This window comes from Triticum aestivum, chromosome 5D (assembly GCF_018294505.1).
Source record: "Triticum aestivum cultivar Chinese Spring chromosome 5D, IWGSC CS RefSeq v2.1, whole genome shotgun sequence".
Lineage (NCBI taxonomy): Eukaryota > Viridiplantae > Streptophyta > Magnoliopsida > Poales > Poaceae > Triticum > Triticum aestivum.
This window is the reverse complement of record NC_057808.1, coordinates 83,972,028-83,989,306: the sequence shown is the minus strand read 5'-3', so window position 1 is coordinate 83,989,306 and position 17,279 is coordinate 83,972,028.

Here is a 17,279-nt window from a genome sequence, read left to right as displayed (position 1 = left end):
GCCAAGCCTGGGGACACGTCATGGATGAAGGCATGCATCGGTGTTGTCAGCACAGGACATGTGTAAATGGATGAAGACGAAGTTGACAAAGCGCCGCTCCATGCTTGCCAGGACCGAGGACACGTCATGGACGAAGACACGCATCGGTGTTGCCAGCACCGGGCATGCGTAGACGGGGACCTGCATGAGCTGTATGCCATGTTGGAGAAGTCGGAGGGGACATCAGGGAAGAACTCGACGTTGATTGCGGCGTCCATCGACACGGGGCCGATGTCACCAACGGTGGTCATAGTAGACGAAGTGGTCAGGGTAGATGACGGCGACGTTGGCGATGGGCTGGTGTTGGACAAAGATGAAGGGGGTGGACGGGCGGCGGCGTCGGCTATGGCGGCAGCAGCGGCGGCGACCAAAGAAGAGTGGCGGCCGCGGCGGCCTGACGGTAGTGGCAGCGGCTTGGTTAGGAGCGCGGTGGCGGTGCTCGAAGTAGGTGAGGAACCCGACAGCGTGACGAAGACGGATGAAGACGGTGGCGTTCCCACACCGAGGGCGGTGACACAATGCATACCACAGGAGATCAACGCGCGGTGACAGCTGAGTGGACCGCGGGCCGCGGCGCTACGGCCCGAAGGGGTGACGCAGGGGCAGCGGGCAGATAAGGGTGATGGTGGGAAGACCTCAGGGCGGCGTGGACCACGTGCCGCGACGCTACGACCTGAAGGGGCGGCGCCTCGGCGGTGCACGGGTCGGTGATGCCGTGGGGACGGCCTCGGGCGGCGGCGGTGACCGCGTCCAGCGGTGCTACAGCCCGAAGAGGCAGTGTAACGGCGGCTCACGCGTCGGTGCAGCCACTGTGAGAACCACTGGCCTGGGGTGATGGCCCGACGAGAGACGGCGTGGACCACGTGCCACGATGCGTCAGCTCTAAGGGGCGACACAAAGGCGGTGGCTACTACGGGGGTAGCCGGCGGAAGGATCTCGGGGCGGTGGCGTGGACTGCGGGCCGCGACGCGATAGCTCGAAGGGGCGTCGACGGGAGCGGCGCTGGTCAGGGCAGCCGGGGCGAAGACCTCGAGGCGGCGAGCAGCGTTCCGAAGGGACGACATGATGGCAACCAGTGGCTCGATCGGCAGAGGGCGCGCTATACTCAGGACAATCTTCACGGGACCGGCAGAGGCGCGCGCAACCGACGGGCCAGGTCGGCCGCACGGTGTAGATGAGGCAGATCGCGGCGTCGTTCGCCCATCTACGTCATATTCCCTTGACATCCTCCTAGGACGGGCGTAATTAAATTTGTATCCTCAGTGATGGGCTGACACGTGCCCAGACAGGGTTCACCTAACTACCTGCCCGTTCAACACCTATCGATAAGTGACAATCTCATCGATGAGGTGGAGCGGTGGCAAGGTAGTGGAATCTTGCCAGAATTGGAGCATGCCGGGTCTTCGTTATCTTGCCGGCAAGGAACTGGCCGGCAACTGCAAATCTGATCTTCTGTACTCCTCTATAGTACTTCTCGATCAATTGATTTGGAGGTCTTCTTTCTATCTTCGTTTGTTAGTCTTGAGTTGTCCTCCGGCAAGCCCTACCGTCGGGAAGGCTGCCACTGCCTGTGCAAAAGTATGGGGGATACTAAAGTACCTAAACTTTAGTGCACCGACAGGAGCCCCCAGACCTGGGCCACACACGCATGCGAGGTGTCGTTGGGCTAGGCCCAAACAATGCACATGCATGTGTGGTAGGAGTTAACTGCCATAATCCTCTCTTCATTTGTGCCCCCCATGATGTGCATTAAATGCGGAACATGGGAGAGGTGGAATGAAACGGCTACAGAGGTAGTGCGCCTACAAAAGCGCTTCCACGTCGGCCAGTAAAGAGACAACCCCCGCGCCTTCCCCATAAAAAAGAATCCGCGGAGGGCACTGTTCATTTACCTCCTTTGTTTCCATTCTAGCAGCCATCATCTTCTTCCTTGCACCCAAATAGAGCACATCCCATTCATCCGCAGCCTCCACATTCCTGCTCCTCCTCAGCCCCCTGCTTCCATAACTGCCATGGCACCGAAGGCGAGCAAAGACAAGGCAGAGAAGGTCGTCGACCGAAAGCAGAGGTGAGGAAGAACGCCTTGGCGGAGGCGCAGAAGAAGCACACCGTCTTCAAGCTGGTTCTTGAGGAGCGACTTGATTAACCGGTACGCATACATGTGGGGGAGGAAGACAAAAGCTCACGACACCGCCCATGTACTTCCCGGCTCTGTCAGAACTAGTACAGAGAAATTTCCTTTCTTTGTCGCATACTTTTATTGCGGACTATGCCATCCTTTTTCCGTTTTCTTCAACGACATCATGCAGACATATGTCTTCTACCTCCTAGATTTCATGCCAAATTTTGTCACTTGCATGTCCATTTTCGCCCATCTCTGTGAAAACTTTGTCGGAGTAATCCCCAACACAACCCTCTTCCGCCATTATTTCAACCCCTGCATCGAGACATGAGATGCTCTTTCCGGTTCCATCACTTGGACTCTGAGAGGCTGGAACAAAGACATATATCCAGAAGGAAATTTGCACAAGAAGTGGGAGGAATGGCGGGCCGAGTGGTGCTGGATCAAAGAGAAGGATTTCATGCCATTTTATGCGCCCCGGCAGACAAAGGTGATCCGCGGCAACGATTGGAGCGACTTCGACCCTCAGGACGAGAAGCTCAAAATCGCGGTAACTAGGATTCATCGCCTCAGGGCTGTCGGGCTCACCATTGACATGATAGGCGCTGACTTTCTCCGCCGCTGAATTTCTCCTCTACAGAACAAAGGCAGGAAGGCATGGGAGTTCAAGAACGCCGCAGACATCATGAGATTGCACCCAGGGTTGAACAACAACTTGACGACCTTGCAGCATACTTCTCTCTTCCATGCTCTGTTCAGACCAGATGAAAATTTCCAATTGCCTGCACACATAATCCCCCTATGCAACAATTATGCCCTAAGTACCATCATCGCCATGATGCCGGAGTGCAACGCTCATGGTGTTGTTGCAAATTGGGCTGAACCGTCGGCAGACCGCGTGCAAAAGTTCTTTGACACCTTGGCGGAGAAGGCCATCAGGAAGGAGTCAGAACTCATCTCCGCAACCACTGACGAAGAGGTAGCCATCATCGCCAGCAGAGCAGAAGAAGCACAACTAGCCATAGAGGCTGGTGACTTTGGTCAGTTGACACCTGAAACTGGTGAAGAAGGAGAGGCGCCGAAGGCAAATCTTGCCGAAGAAGGTGAAGTTGCTGGGGAGCAGGAGGATGAAGTTACCGGGACTCTGCTAATGAAGACATCCCCGAAGAGCAACAACACGAGGAGCCCCCTGCCCCGCCAAGGAAACCACAAGTGCTTCAGAGGGCAGTTTCCGGCGATGCAGTGCATCCATCTTCAAATAGTGGGGCTTCCGACAAGAAGGCGACCGACAAGGCTCCATAACATCAAGGGATGTGACAACAACCTGCGTGGATGCTTATCAAGATCAAGGTGTTTGCTTGGATGCTTATCATGGACAGGCTGAACACCAAGGATATGGTTGAAAGAAGACATTGGCAAATGGATGATGGAGTTCATTGTCAGCTCTGCCCCTTACTGACTAGAGAAACCAGGGACCATTTGTTCTTCAACTGCATTTTCAGTATTAGGATTTGGAATTATTTGCAGATTGATTGGTCTGCTGGCAGCTCCATGCTTGATTTGGTTACTCAGGCAAGGAGAAGTTTTGATAAGCCTTTCTTCACTGAAGTGGTGTTCATTGCCTGCTGGAATATCTGGACCATCAGAAATGCCAAAGTGTTCAGAAGTGAGAGGGCAAGTTTCAATAAATGGAGATGTGCTTTTAGGCATGATATTAGTCTAATGCAGCACCAAATCAAATCTGCTTACAAGGATGACTTACTGAAATGGATCTCTTTCCTCCCCCCTTAAGTTTGTTTTTGTAAGCTTTCTTTTCCTTTCTGTATTCTGGTTACTTCTTGTAATCATGCTGTTGTAATCGTTTTATATTCTTAATAAAGTTTTGATTTGCTGTGGGGTTTTTGCCCCACAGTTCCCAGTCAAAAAAACAACCTGCGCGGCGCACAAGACGTACATCCGCACCGACAACCAAGGCTACCGGGTCATCTCAACCTGCGACAGCAACAACAGCCAAGTGGGCCAGAATTCTTACGCCACCTCCTTCCTCAAGTGCTAGAGTGGAGGTTGAGTTTGATATGTCCGGCATGAGTGATGGCGAAGCATAGTAAGAGCTCCTGTCATACCCCTCTACCCTTGATTTCTTGATTCCTTGATTTTGACTTATTTTGTCTCGTTTCCATAGGGATGCAGAGATGTTGGCGCAGAGGCAGGCAAAGAGGGCAAGGACCTCGATGGTTTCGAGCCACCGGCAGGCAGCGCGACCAACCCGAAAGTTGTTGGCACCAGTCCGGAAACCAGCCCCCAGCGTGAGTCTATCCCTCATTTCCCGCTGGCAAGCGTTGGCATAGAGATCATCACTGCTGACATCATCAGGCATGTAGGAGAAGAGAAGCAACATGGAAGACACCCTGAGGCACACCCTGACATGCCATCTTCTTCAACCACTACGCCTGGAGATGGCTCATCGACAAGGGCATCCGATGTTGATGTTGTTCGCGTTGAGGAGGAACCAACAAGTATAGATGCCGGCAACCGCACGACGTCTACAGATGTTGCCGGAGGAGAAGAAATTACTCCTCAACAGTCTTATGTAGGTAAACCAACTTGCTTTTCTTTTGTTGTTTTTGTTTTCATGAACTTGATCTTGAATTTGATTTTTTTCTCTCCTCCATCTTTAGATCCTCCCACAACAGAACATATGGAAGTCGGTGTTGACGTTGATGAGATCGCCAAGGAAGTCACTGCCGAGGCCAACAAGATTCCTTCTGAAGAAGCCGCCGGAAGCACGCATGAAGAGGCCACCAAGAGAACTGCTGAGGAGACCCGCAACGAGACTAGTGGTCCTACTGACAGCATTCCTACCACATGAGCACTTGGTGCTACACCGATCACATGGTCAACAGTTGCTAGAAAGGGGGTTGTTGAGGATCAACCATCAACACCTGACTCCTCTCCGTCAAGCAAATACCTCAAGGCTGGCGACAACTTATTCGTCAGCATCCCAGGGACAGCAAGCACAGTGACGCCAACTGGAGAAGAGATCTTTCACGAATACATTATCACTGCCGCCGGGCTCAAGATTGTTGATGGACCATGCGCCAGCAGCAGTGGGTCAAAGGAAGAACAGCTCCTCAAGGGTATGAGCGACAACTTCAGTCAACTCCAAGCACTTCACCGCAGCCGGACAAAAAGCTTAGACTCCAGGGCGGCAGTCGTAGGAGCGGTGAAAACAGATTTCCAGAAGCGTGTCAAAGAAACACAAATATGGTATTCTAAAGCCCTCCAAGAACTGAACGGCTACCGGGAGCAACTGACCAAGGACTAGGAGAAGTTTGTGTTGGAGAAATCTGACACTGAAAAAGCTCAGGAGGAAGCCAAGCAGAGAATTGTAGTAGAAGATGCTGCACTTAATAAGTGCAAGATCAGGCTTGACGCTCATGAGGAGGACCTTGCCGCTCACTAGGAGGCCCTTGCTACCAAGCTCTGCGGCCAGGATGAAGAGATTAAAAATCTTGTCGCGCAACGGACTCAAGAGCTAGAGCAAAAGCACAAGGTGGCACTTGAAGCTCAAGCTACAGATCACGTCGGCAAGCTCAAGGAAGCTGTCAATGCTGTCGAGGCTGCAGAGGCCGTCAAGAACGAGCCGGATGGCAAGGTGACGAAATTGGAAACAGATCACGAGGACCTCAGCAAGGAGATCTCGACGCTCAAAGCCGAAAGAGAGAAGGTACTCCATGACCTGGCAGAGATGTAGACTACCAAGACCAAAGATCTCACCGCCACCAATGAATCGATAAAGGATTTGAAACTGAAGTTGATGACACTAGAGAAGTCACTTGACGAGAGCAGAGCCCAAGAGAGGACTCTGACCAAGGACCTCCAAATTGAGAAGGATATGCTCGCCAGTGCCGTTGGCATTTACAGTGATTTTGAGAAAGGCATGAAGATCTGGACTAAGCGCCTTGTCGAGGTAGCCCAAAATCTCACCGCTTAGTTGTCCAGCATGGGTCTGCAGAACTTCAGGTACTCTTCCGATGAAAGGGTATCCACCAGTGCGAGGATGACTATGTTCTTTGAGAGCATTGTTGATGCCCTCAAGTTGCTCCAAGCCAACCGATCTGCCAGCCTTGCCGAGGAAGCCCGCATACTCTGCCAAACCATCCTCTTCATGGTGCTCGTCAAAGTTGGTTATCGAAATCCCGGTACTAACTTCTCTAATGTTCTTGCAAGCTTGGTGAAGGATGCTGATACGTCTCCAACGTATCTATAATTTTTGATTGTTCCATGCTGTTATATTATCAATCTTGGATGTTTTATAATCATTTGTAGTCATTTTATATCATTTTTTGGTACTAACCTATTGACATAGTGCCAAGTGCCAGTTGCTGTTTTTTTGCATGTTTTTTACATCGCAGGAAATCAATATCAGACGGAGTCCAAACACAACGAAACTCCACAGAGATTTTTTTTGGGCCAGAAGGAACACAATGGGCCCTGGCTGCGCCTGGGGGGGTGCTCCGAGGAGAGCACAACCCACCAGGGCGCGCCAGGAGGCCCAGGCGCGCCCTGGTGGGTTGTGCCCACCTCGGGTGCCCCCCGGACCGCCTCTTTGCTCTATAAATACCCCAATATTCCTAAAACCCTAGGGGATTCGACGAAATATTCATCCGACCACCGGAGAGTCCAGAACCACCAGATCCAATCAAGACACCAGCTCGGATGGGGTTCACCACCTCCATTGGTGCCTCTCTGATGATGCGTGAGTAGTTCTTTGTAGACCTTCGGGTCCGTAGTTAGTAGCTAGATGGCTTCATCTCTCTCTCTGAATTCTCAATACAATGGTCTCTTGGAGATCCATATGATGTAACTATTTTGCGGTGTGTTTGTTGGGATCGATGAACTTTGAGTTTATGATCAGATCTATCTTTTTATATCCATGAAAGTATTTGAGTTTCTTTGATCTCTTATATGCATGATTGCTTATAGCCTCGTATTTCTTCTCCAATATTTGGGTTTTGTTTGGCCAACTTGATCTATTTATCTTGCAATGGGAAGAGGTGCTTTGTAGTGGGTTCGATCTTACGGTGCTTGATCCCAGTGACAGAAGGGGAACCGACACGTATGTATCGTTGCTACTAAGGATAAAACGATGGGGTCTATCTCTACATAGATAGATCTTGTCTACATCATGTCATCGTTCTTATTGCATTACTCCATTTTTCCATGAACTTAATACACTAGATGCATGCTGGATAGCGGTTGATGTGTGGAGTAGTAGTAGATGCAGGCAGGAGTCGGTCTACTAATCTTGGACATGATGCCTATATAATGATCATTGCCTGGATATCGTCATGAGTATTTGAAGCTCTATCAATTTCCCAACAGTAATTTGTGCACCCACCGTTTGCTATTTTTCTCGAGAGAACCCCCTAGTGAAACCTACGGCCCCCGGGTCTCTTTCTCATATATTTGCCTTTGTGATCTATTTTTTCCTTGCATTTATTTTTTGATATATTAAACCAAAAATACAAAAATACCTTGCTGCGTTTTATTTTTATTTATTTTATTTGGCATTCGATCTATCAATTTACTACAAATTTATCTCACGTTCGTTTGCCTATCTTGAGGCGCCGTAGCACGGAAGGGATTGACAACCCCTTTAACACGTCGGGTTGCGAGGATTTGTTATCTGTGCAGGGGCTGTTTACGTTGTGTTGCTTGGTTCTCCTACTGGTTCGATAACCTTGGTTTCATATCTGAGGGAAATACCTACCGCCGCTGTGCTACATCATCCCTTCCTCTTTGGGGAAATACCGACGTAGCTTGAAGCGGCATCAGATGCTGACAGCAAGGCCAATGAAGAAGTCGTCAAGCCTATCGTCGACAGGGTGAGCCAGGTGAAGAGAGTTGAAGGCCAGCACAGGGATTAGCCAGTTCACTCCATCTTGTCGCCAGTAGTCCATATTATAGACAATATTTATCTTAATTTAGAACTGCAACAAGCTAATGATGTAATATATACTTTGCTGTGTTTGAATGAATGTATGTTGTTTCCCATGTTAGATTTTGTTTTTGCATGTTTTGCACCCTACGCTATATTGGAAACTTGCTGGTGCGCACTCTTGCCACGAGCACTTGAGGAACATGTCCTTAGCAGCCTGCTGGAAGTGCCGCTGCTGGCAAGGTATCTTGACGATTTCAGTGTAGCTACTTAAGTTGTTGAGTGGACTCGAAACAAAATAAGAGCGCAGTTGAGCACGACAAGGTTCCTTCACGTGCAGGTTTTCCATAGTAAAGATAAAAACGTTCAAGGGAAAGTAGCTCTATGACAAAGAATTTGTTTCAAAGTTTTTCAACTTAACTTTTTTGATGTACTTCTTGTCATAGAATGTTAGCTTGAACGTCACTTGTCGGTCATACCATCACTCCCCCCAGCAAACTTGCACGTAAGCCAACCTTCTGTCCTTTGAGAAAAAGAAAGAAGAGAAAAGAAGGATATGGAACCTCGACGGTTCATTAACACTCATTGAAGACAAATGTTTACACAGCACAACATACAAGCACACAAAATTTAACATATGAATTGACAAGAGTTGTGAAATACTTAGCTTTATTTCACTATGCATAGGGTCTGCACCTGGCTTTGTACAAAGAATTATATGCGACATCGACAAACTTGTACAAAAGGTGGTTGTCAGGCGGCCCGCCGACCCGCGCCTTGCGAAGAAGCTCGATATTCCACGAGTTGTGCACTAGAATGCCATCTTCGGTCTCTAGGCGGATTGCGCTAGGCTTGGTGACTCGTACTACCTGATAAGGGCCTTCCCACTTTGGTGTCAACTTGTTTGAATTCTTGGTAGGCTGGATCCATCAAAGAACAAGGTCGCCTTCCTCAAGGCTCTGGGCATGAAATTTGCGGCTATGATAGCGACACAAAGCGTGCTGGTAACGTGCAGTATGCACAACAACCCGAAGACGATCTTCCTCAAGGAGCATTGCATCATCTTGCCACAACTACTCTTGCTCATCTTCATCAAAGGCGAGCACTCGAGATGACCCGTAAATGAGTTTCGTGGGGAGTACCGCTTCTTCACCATAGACTAGGGAGAAGGTTATTTGGCCAGTAGCTCGATTTGGTATCGTTCTGAGTGACCAAATAACTACCGACAACCCCATCAATCCAGCGCCTTCCACACTTCTGCAACTTGTCAAAAGTTCTTATCTTGAGACCGCGCAACACTTCAACTTGCCCTTTCCGCCTGGCCATTGCTTCTCGGGTGAGCAACTGAGGCAAATCAAATCTTGCCGCCAAGGTCTTCGATGTACTACATGATGGTGTGGCTCATGAACTGTGTGCCATTATCAGTGATGACCCTGTTGGGCTCTCCAAAACGGCACACAAGTCCCTTGAAAAACATGACGGTTGACTGTGTTGTCACCTTCGTCATTGGTTCTACCTCAGGCCACTTTGTGAACTTTTCGATTACTATGTACAAGTACTCAAAGCCCCCGACAACACAAGGGAAGGGGCCAGTATGTCAAGCTCCCATACCGAGAAGGGCCAGGAGAGAGGGATTGTTTGAAGAGCTTGAGTTGGCTGATGTGATTTCTTTGAATGAAACTGGCATGCTTCACACTTGGTTACTAATTCCTCCGTCCCATAATATAAGAACGTTTTGACACTAGTGTAGTGTTAAAAACGTTCTTATATTTTGGGACAAAGGGAGTAGCTCAGTTGCATCCTGGAGGGTAGTGGGCCAATAGAAACCCTACCGGAAAGCTTTGCCGACAAGAGCCCTTGATCCTATGTGAGAGCCACATATGCCTCCATGTATCTCCGCCAATAGCTTCTGTCCATCTTCCCAGTAAATACACTTCAATTTCACCCCATTTGGTCTCCTTCTGTATATATCGTTGCCCATGAACTGGTATATACTATATTGATGGGCTACTCTTTCAGCTTCTTCTTGTTCTTCAGGAAGTTCTCTTGTTTAAAGGAACTAGACTATCTGATGTGCCCATGTCGGAGCCTGTCGCTCGCCGACAAGGACTAACGGCATATCTTCAGCTGCGAGAGCGCTTATCTCAATAGCAAGGACTTGGGATCCTGCCGGTGTCTGCTGCTGGCCGGTAAGCTTGGCGTTGTCCCCGGCAACTTTCTTGCCAGCGGCTTCTGGAAGCTCTGCCCGGAAGTACTTTCTGGTGTTCAACTTTCTTCTCTTGTTCTGCCCTGTTAATGGTGTTACAGATGGTTGAGTCAAATGGAGCACAAAGGTCCCTGTTTCCACATGTAGCTTCATGGCAGCGCGCTTCAACAGTTCATCAGCAATGCTGTTTTTCGCACGAGAATGTGCTTTGTTTGCAATATGTCAAAGTGCTCGTCCAATTTCCTCACTTCATTAACATATGCTTCCATCAATGGGCTCTGATAATCTTTGTTCATTTTTTTCACAACCAACTGCGAGTCGTCTCTGACGATAAGCTTTCTGATTCCAAAGCCTACCGTGATCCGGAGACCGGCAAGTTGTCCTTCATACTCAGCAATGTTTTCTGTTGCCTTCTCCCTTGGGAAATGCATCTGAATCACGTACTTGAGGTGCTCTTCGGTGGTCGCGACAAGCATAACTCCGACGCCGGCGCCTTGTAGAGAAAAAGCTCCATCAAAGTACATAATCCAGTCTTGAGTTGTTTCCTTGTCGAGGAGAGAGGTTTCTGGTATTTCTTCGTCTGGCGTTGGTGTCCATTTTGCAATGAACTCCGCCAAAGCCCTGCTCTGAATTGTTGAAGTACTTTCAAACTTGAGGTCAAAGCTTGACAATTCCAACACTCACTCCACAACCCTGCAGGTTGCATCTGGATTTCTTAAAATCCTTTGCATCAGAAAGCGAGTGAGGATGGTAATCTGAGGTGCTTGGAAGTAGTGGAGCAATTTTCTTGAGGCAATGAGAAGACCAAAAAGCAATTTATGCACACCCGAATATCTTGATCTAGCCCCCTAGAGAAGGGAGCTAACAAAATAAACTGGGCACTGCACCAACTTCTTCTTTTGCACTACTTGTTATTCTATTGCATTTGCTTGATCTGCACTTGACTTGTCGACACCAAGACTTGCCAGAGAAGATTCTGGCTTGTCTCTTGATGGGCTTGCATCCACTGCTTCTTCATCTTCAGCTTCTCTCTCAGCCACTAGTGCAACACTAACCACTTGATTCATCGCCGCCAAGTATAGAAGCAACGGCTCTTGTGGTTTCAGCGCAACCAGTGTTGGCTTAGAGGATAGGTACTTCTTCTAGTCTTGCAGCGCGGACTCCACTTCTGGAGTCCATTTCATTGGACCTGCCTTTTTCAGAATTTTGAAAAATGACAAGGCGCGCTCGGCAGACTTGGAAATGAACCTGCTTAGTGCAGCAACGCAGCCGGCAAGGCGGCGCACATCCTTGACACGCATCGGTGCTTCAATCTGCTCTATTGCTTTGATCTTGTAGGGATTGGCTTCAATTCCACTTTGAGAAACAAAGAACCCAAGAAGTTTGCCGGATGGAACTCCAAACACACACTTCTATGGGTTGAGCTTCAGATTGATCTTGCGCAGATTTGCAAATGTCTCTTCTAAACCATGTATGAGTGTTGCTATATCCTTGATTTTGACCACTATATCGTCCATATATGCTTCCACATTTCTGTGCAGCTGGGGCTCAAAACCAATCTGGACCGCTCTTGCAAAGGTAGAGCCAGCACTCTTCAATCCAAAAGGCATACGTATAAAGCAATACGTGCCACATGGAGTGATAAATGCGGAGACTTTCTCTCAAAAATTCTTCTTCCATAGGTTCCTGGAAAATATTTATCTCTTCTTAGATAGCGGAGACTTTCTCAACAAATTCATTAATATAGGCATTGTATTCATAATTCTCATAGCAATATTTTAGTATAGCATAATTTTTAGATCTATAAAGAGCATCATCACAATCTTCATACTTCTCAAGCAAAGATTCAATTTCATAAGCACCCTTAAAAGCAACAAATTTTTCTATTTGTGCCACATCATAGTAATCATATACACCATTAGCATATGAAGCCAAGGTTTCATTATAATTAAAATCACATTGATAGGGGAGGTGTGGAGTCTCCATCTTAGAGCAACAAGTATAATCATATCTCAAGCATGACTTCCAAGAATACCAATGCAACATTTTAATTTGAGCCCACAAGTGTTTCCCTTTTTGAGACAAGCGATAATCCATAAAGTATTCCCGGTGATCCAAAGTATCTCCCATTATCAAGTTGAATGGAGATTTATCAGTATTATCAAAGAAGTATTCAATGTTTTCCACATACCAACATCAAGGGGTTTAGGAGGTTCCCCATCTCCATGAGTGGCAAGCAGAACTATTTTTTTGGTATTTCGTGTTCCATATCCATAACTAAAGATATAAGACAACTTAGAATAGAAAATAAAATCTACTTAGTGATAGAAAATAAAATCTACTTAGTGATAAAGCAAACAAGCACACATGAGAATATTCACCCCACTCTATTGCTCCCCAACAATGGCGCCAGAAAAAGGTCTTGATAACCCACAAGTATAGGGGATCAATTGTAGCCTTTCTCGATAAGTAAGAGTGTCGAACCTAACAAGGAGCTAAAGGTAGAATTAATATTCCCTTCAAGTTCTATCGACCACCGATACAACTATACGCACACTTAATGTTTGCTTTACCTAGAACAAGTATGAAACTATTTTGTAGGTGCATGGATAAGTTTTCCCTAGGAGTACTTAGGTAGAATAAAACTACGAATAATTTGCAAGATAATAAAAGTTAGTTGTTTATTAGAAAGCTTTTGTAACACAAGAGAAGGATTTTTCCCTAGGTAATTGATAACTAGACCGGTAATCATTATTGCAACTTTATATGAGGGAGGGACATGAGCTACATACTTTCCGTACTTGCATCATATGCACTTATGATTGGAACTCTAGCAAGCATTCGCAACTACTAAAGATCATTAAGGTGAACCCAACCATAACATTAAGTAACAAGTTCTCTTTACTCCCATACACAACAACCCCCTTACTCGGGTATAAGCTTCTGTCACTCTCGCCACCCACCATAAGAGAATCATGAACGTATTGCAACACCCTACAGTGGGAATACCACACACTTGCGCTACATGGAGGGCACCATAGGACAACACCAAAATAAAACATATAACTCAAACCAATCACGATCATCAATTAACCCACAGGACAAAACGAATCTACTCAAACATCATAGGATGGCCATACATCATTGGGTAAAAACATAGCATGAAGCACCATGTTTAAGTAGATATTACAGTAGGGAGAAGAGGTGTTACACCACTGCATAGAGGGGGAGAGAGTTGGTGATGTCGGAGGCAAAGTTGTTGGTGTAGATCGCCGTCACGATGGTGGCCCCGACGGTGTTCCGGCGCCGCAGGAAGAGAGGGGGAGAGAGACCCCCTCCTTCTTCTTCTTGCTTGGTCTCCCTCCTAGATGGGAAGAGAGTTTCCCCTCCGGTCCATGGCTGTCATGGCTCCCGAAGGGCAGGAGCGCCTCCGAGATTGGATCTCTCTCTCTGTGTTTCGCATTCCTGTTTTGTGGCCCTTCACCGCTTCTTAAATTCCCGGAGATCTGTAACTCCGATTGGGCTGAAAGTTTGAGGGGATTTTTATTCGGATATTATATTTCTTGCGGCAGAAGAAGATCACCAACCGCCTTACAGGGGCGCCACAAGCCTGCCCGGTGCGCCCAGCGTAGGGGGCGTGCCCTCTAGGCTTGTGGGCCCCTCGGGCATCGTCTCACATTGATGCCCCCCCCCAAAATCACATATATCTCGAAAAATTTGTATCATGTTTGGAATTCGTTTGATACAAATATTCTATGAAATAAGAACATGCAACAGACAGGAACTGACACTAGGCACTGGATCAATATGTTAGTCCCAAATATAATGTAAAATATTGCCAAAAGTATATGAAAGTTGTAGAATAATGGCATGAAACAATAAAAAATTATAGATACGACGAGGGCGTAACACTTAGAAACCGATGTTTGCTTTCAAATAGCAACTAAGATTTGGTATGGACAACAAAGTACAGTAAAGAAGAGACAAAGAAATGCAATTCCTGTTGTCTCTCTATATGTCATCACATGCATTTGGAAACTCAAGTGGGAGCATTAGCTGACCAATTAAATGTGTGTCTATTAACTAATATCAGTATCATATCGCATTCATATTTGAACAACTAAGCTTTGGAATTATGAGTGGTGTGTTGTTTAGCTTGAAGGGTGGAGTGATGCTAGTCCGATAGGAAACACCTATGCAGATCATAGTGTCGTGGTGGGTGCATGGTAGATGCCAAGGGATGGCTAAAGAGAGGAGGAGGCTTAGGGCACCGGTGGGCTCCAGAGGTGAGGTCCGCATGAGCGAGCGAGGGATGCAAGACATACCCAGGTTCGGGCTCTCCGGAGAGATAACACCCCTAGTCCAGCCGAGTATGGTTTATATGTGGATGTTACAAGCTTGCTCCTAGAGCTGTATTGGGGAGGAAGGAAGACAGGCCAAAGCATAGGCTGCTCCTTCTCCTTGTGTGTGTGTTCTACTGATTGTGTGATGCGTATGGTTGCTTCATGTGTACATGGAGGGCTCTTGGGGGGTTTTATAGGTCAACCTCCCAGGGGTACAATGGTAAAGTTACAAGGCCATGGGGCCGGGATGTCAGCGTCCGGGAAGCCGGTGCTGGGACCTGCCGGGTGCCAGGGCTCGCCGGGTTCTCCGGGTGCGGGCCCCGTGCGCTAGGGGCACTGTTCTCCGTCCTGTCGATCGTCACGGAGTGGCCGGGTCGACTCGTCTACAGTGGCGCTCCGTCTGGTCGCTGTCGGCTTGCGCCAGTAGTGACGATGACCGCACTGTAGCCATGCCGGCCTCGGTCAGCGGAGTAGGTGGGGCACTATTGCCATGCCTCTGCTGGTTAGAGGAGTTGGCGGGACACTGTGGCCACGCTCATCCCCTCTGTGGGGACTTGTCCCATCGCACACCTTGGATGGGACGGGAGCTGACCCGTGGCCGGGTTGAGGAAGACGCCACGAGGAAGCTGGCTTGCTGGAGAAGTCTTGGCTCTGCTGGGTCGAAGGACTTGGCCGGATCGACGAACCCGGCCAAGTGCGAGCCGGATTGAGGGGCAATGCTGGCCCCAATGTTTTTGAAAAGGATCTGGGTTCCATTGCCTGCCCGGGGTTCATCCCCCTGATAGTAGTCCCCGAAGCTGTGAAGGCTCACTGGCTTCAAGCAGGGGGGCCTCCGCAGTTTCCCCCCTGAGGAGGCGGCTATTGATGAAGCTTGCGACCGCTGGGTCCAGCAACACCCACTGTGTGCCGGCTTCCGGAAGCCGGATCGCGGCATCCCGTCACGGGCAGGAAACCGAGGAGTCCACCGAATCTTGGGTGTGATCTCTTGGGTTCGGCGCGGGCGCCACATGGCGCTCGGGAGCTGAAGGGGCCTGACTAGCCACGCGTGCGACAGGACAGGGTGGCGGGCTGGGGCTCGCCACTTTGCGCCCTCAGCCGACGCGCGTGGATTTATTGCGGCGTCCGCGGGTCGGTTGCAATTCTCAAGGTAGTTACTGCGCGTGGTATGTGTGCACTTATTGCGGGGAAGTGGGAGAGGCGGGCACAACCGATCCCACTTCCCCACGTTTGGGCCACAACTTATAAATTGGGAGGAGGAAACGGCGGAGATTATTCTCTCTCGCGCCCCCCATCTTCTTCCTTCTCTCTCGCTCTTGCTCCTACAATCGCCGTTCGCTGCGACGCTTCGTTGTTCTTGAGCAGGACTTCACCGCCATTCTTTCTTCTCGTCTTCTCTGCTCTGCCCCGCACCGCTGATGGCGCTGCCGTCGGGCTCGTGGATGGGATCCACCGTCACCAAGGAGGACATCAAGTACTTGCGCGACACGCGGCGTCTGCCGAGGGAGACGGAGGTGGTTGTGTGCCTGCTAGACGGCGAGCAGGATCCGCGGCCGGAGGGGACTGAGCGCGTGGTCTTCTTCACGCACTTCAAACGCGGGTTCGGTCTGTGACTTCTTCCGCGCGTTCCTAGAGTTCTTTGGGCTCCAGCCGCACCATCTGGGAGCGAACGCCATTCTGCAGTTCTTGGGGTTCGTTACCCTGTGCGAGGGGTACCTGGGCATCGAGCCCACGGTCGACCTCTGGGTGCGCTTCTTCTTCCTGAAGCAGCAGGGGCCGGGGGCCGGGAAGATGTCCGCCTGCAGGGCCGCCGTCATCTCGACGTGGGCACACGGGGGATGTCCCAAGATGCCGCTGGAGGATTCTGCCAAGAAATGGCAGAACTCCTTCTATGTCCGCAACCTCGGTGCGTACCACATCAACTTGCCGCCCTTCATCGATGCGACGCCGCAGGGGAAGACCAACTAGACCTACTTCCCCAAGCATCCATCGCAGGAGGTGCTTAATTTGTGCGCCCGGGTGACGGAGATGGTGACGTAGGAGAGGCTCACTGGCACGGACCTCATCGCCGCCTTCATCATGCGCTGGGTGCTGCCGCTGCAGCGCCACACTCACATCATCGGCCAGATGACCAGGCTTCAACATCCCAACAGGATGTCACCCCGACGCCTGCTGCTGCCAGCCAGGTCAACGACATCTGGAAGGCCGGGCTGAAGGAGGAGTGGCGGTTTGGGAAGCCTCCCTACAGCCAAGCGAACTAGCACTAGTGGTGGGTCCTTGGTCCTCGTACTTTGCTGCTCATCTTCTTCTCCATCCCGATGCGACGAGGGAGGTGCCGCTGAATGCCATCCGGCATCCGTATGACGGGGCGATGTCGCAGGTGGTGCGGGCCGGCTCCAAGGAGGCTGTGGTCCTGGGCGAGGACCCGGAGGAGGCCGACGCCGCACGCCGCACGGGTAAGCTTCCATGTTTTGATTTCTTGTGTTGCCGGCCAGAGGGTGGCGTGGGGATGCTGAAGTAGTTCGCCGACGTAGCAGCACCGAGGGGAGGTGGTGGCGACGCGGCCGGGGCCGGGTCGTTCCATGCGCCGGCAGCGCCTAGCCGGCCGCACGGAAAAGGGGACACGGTGCC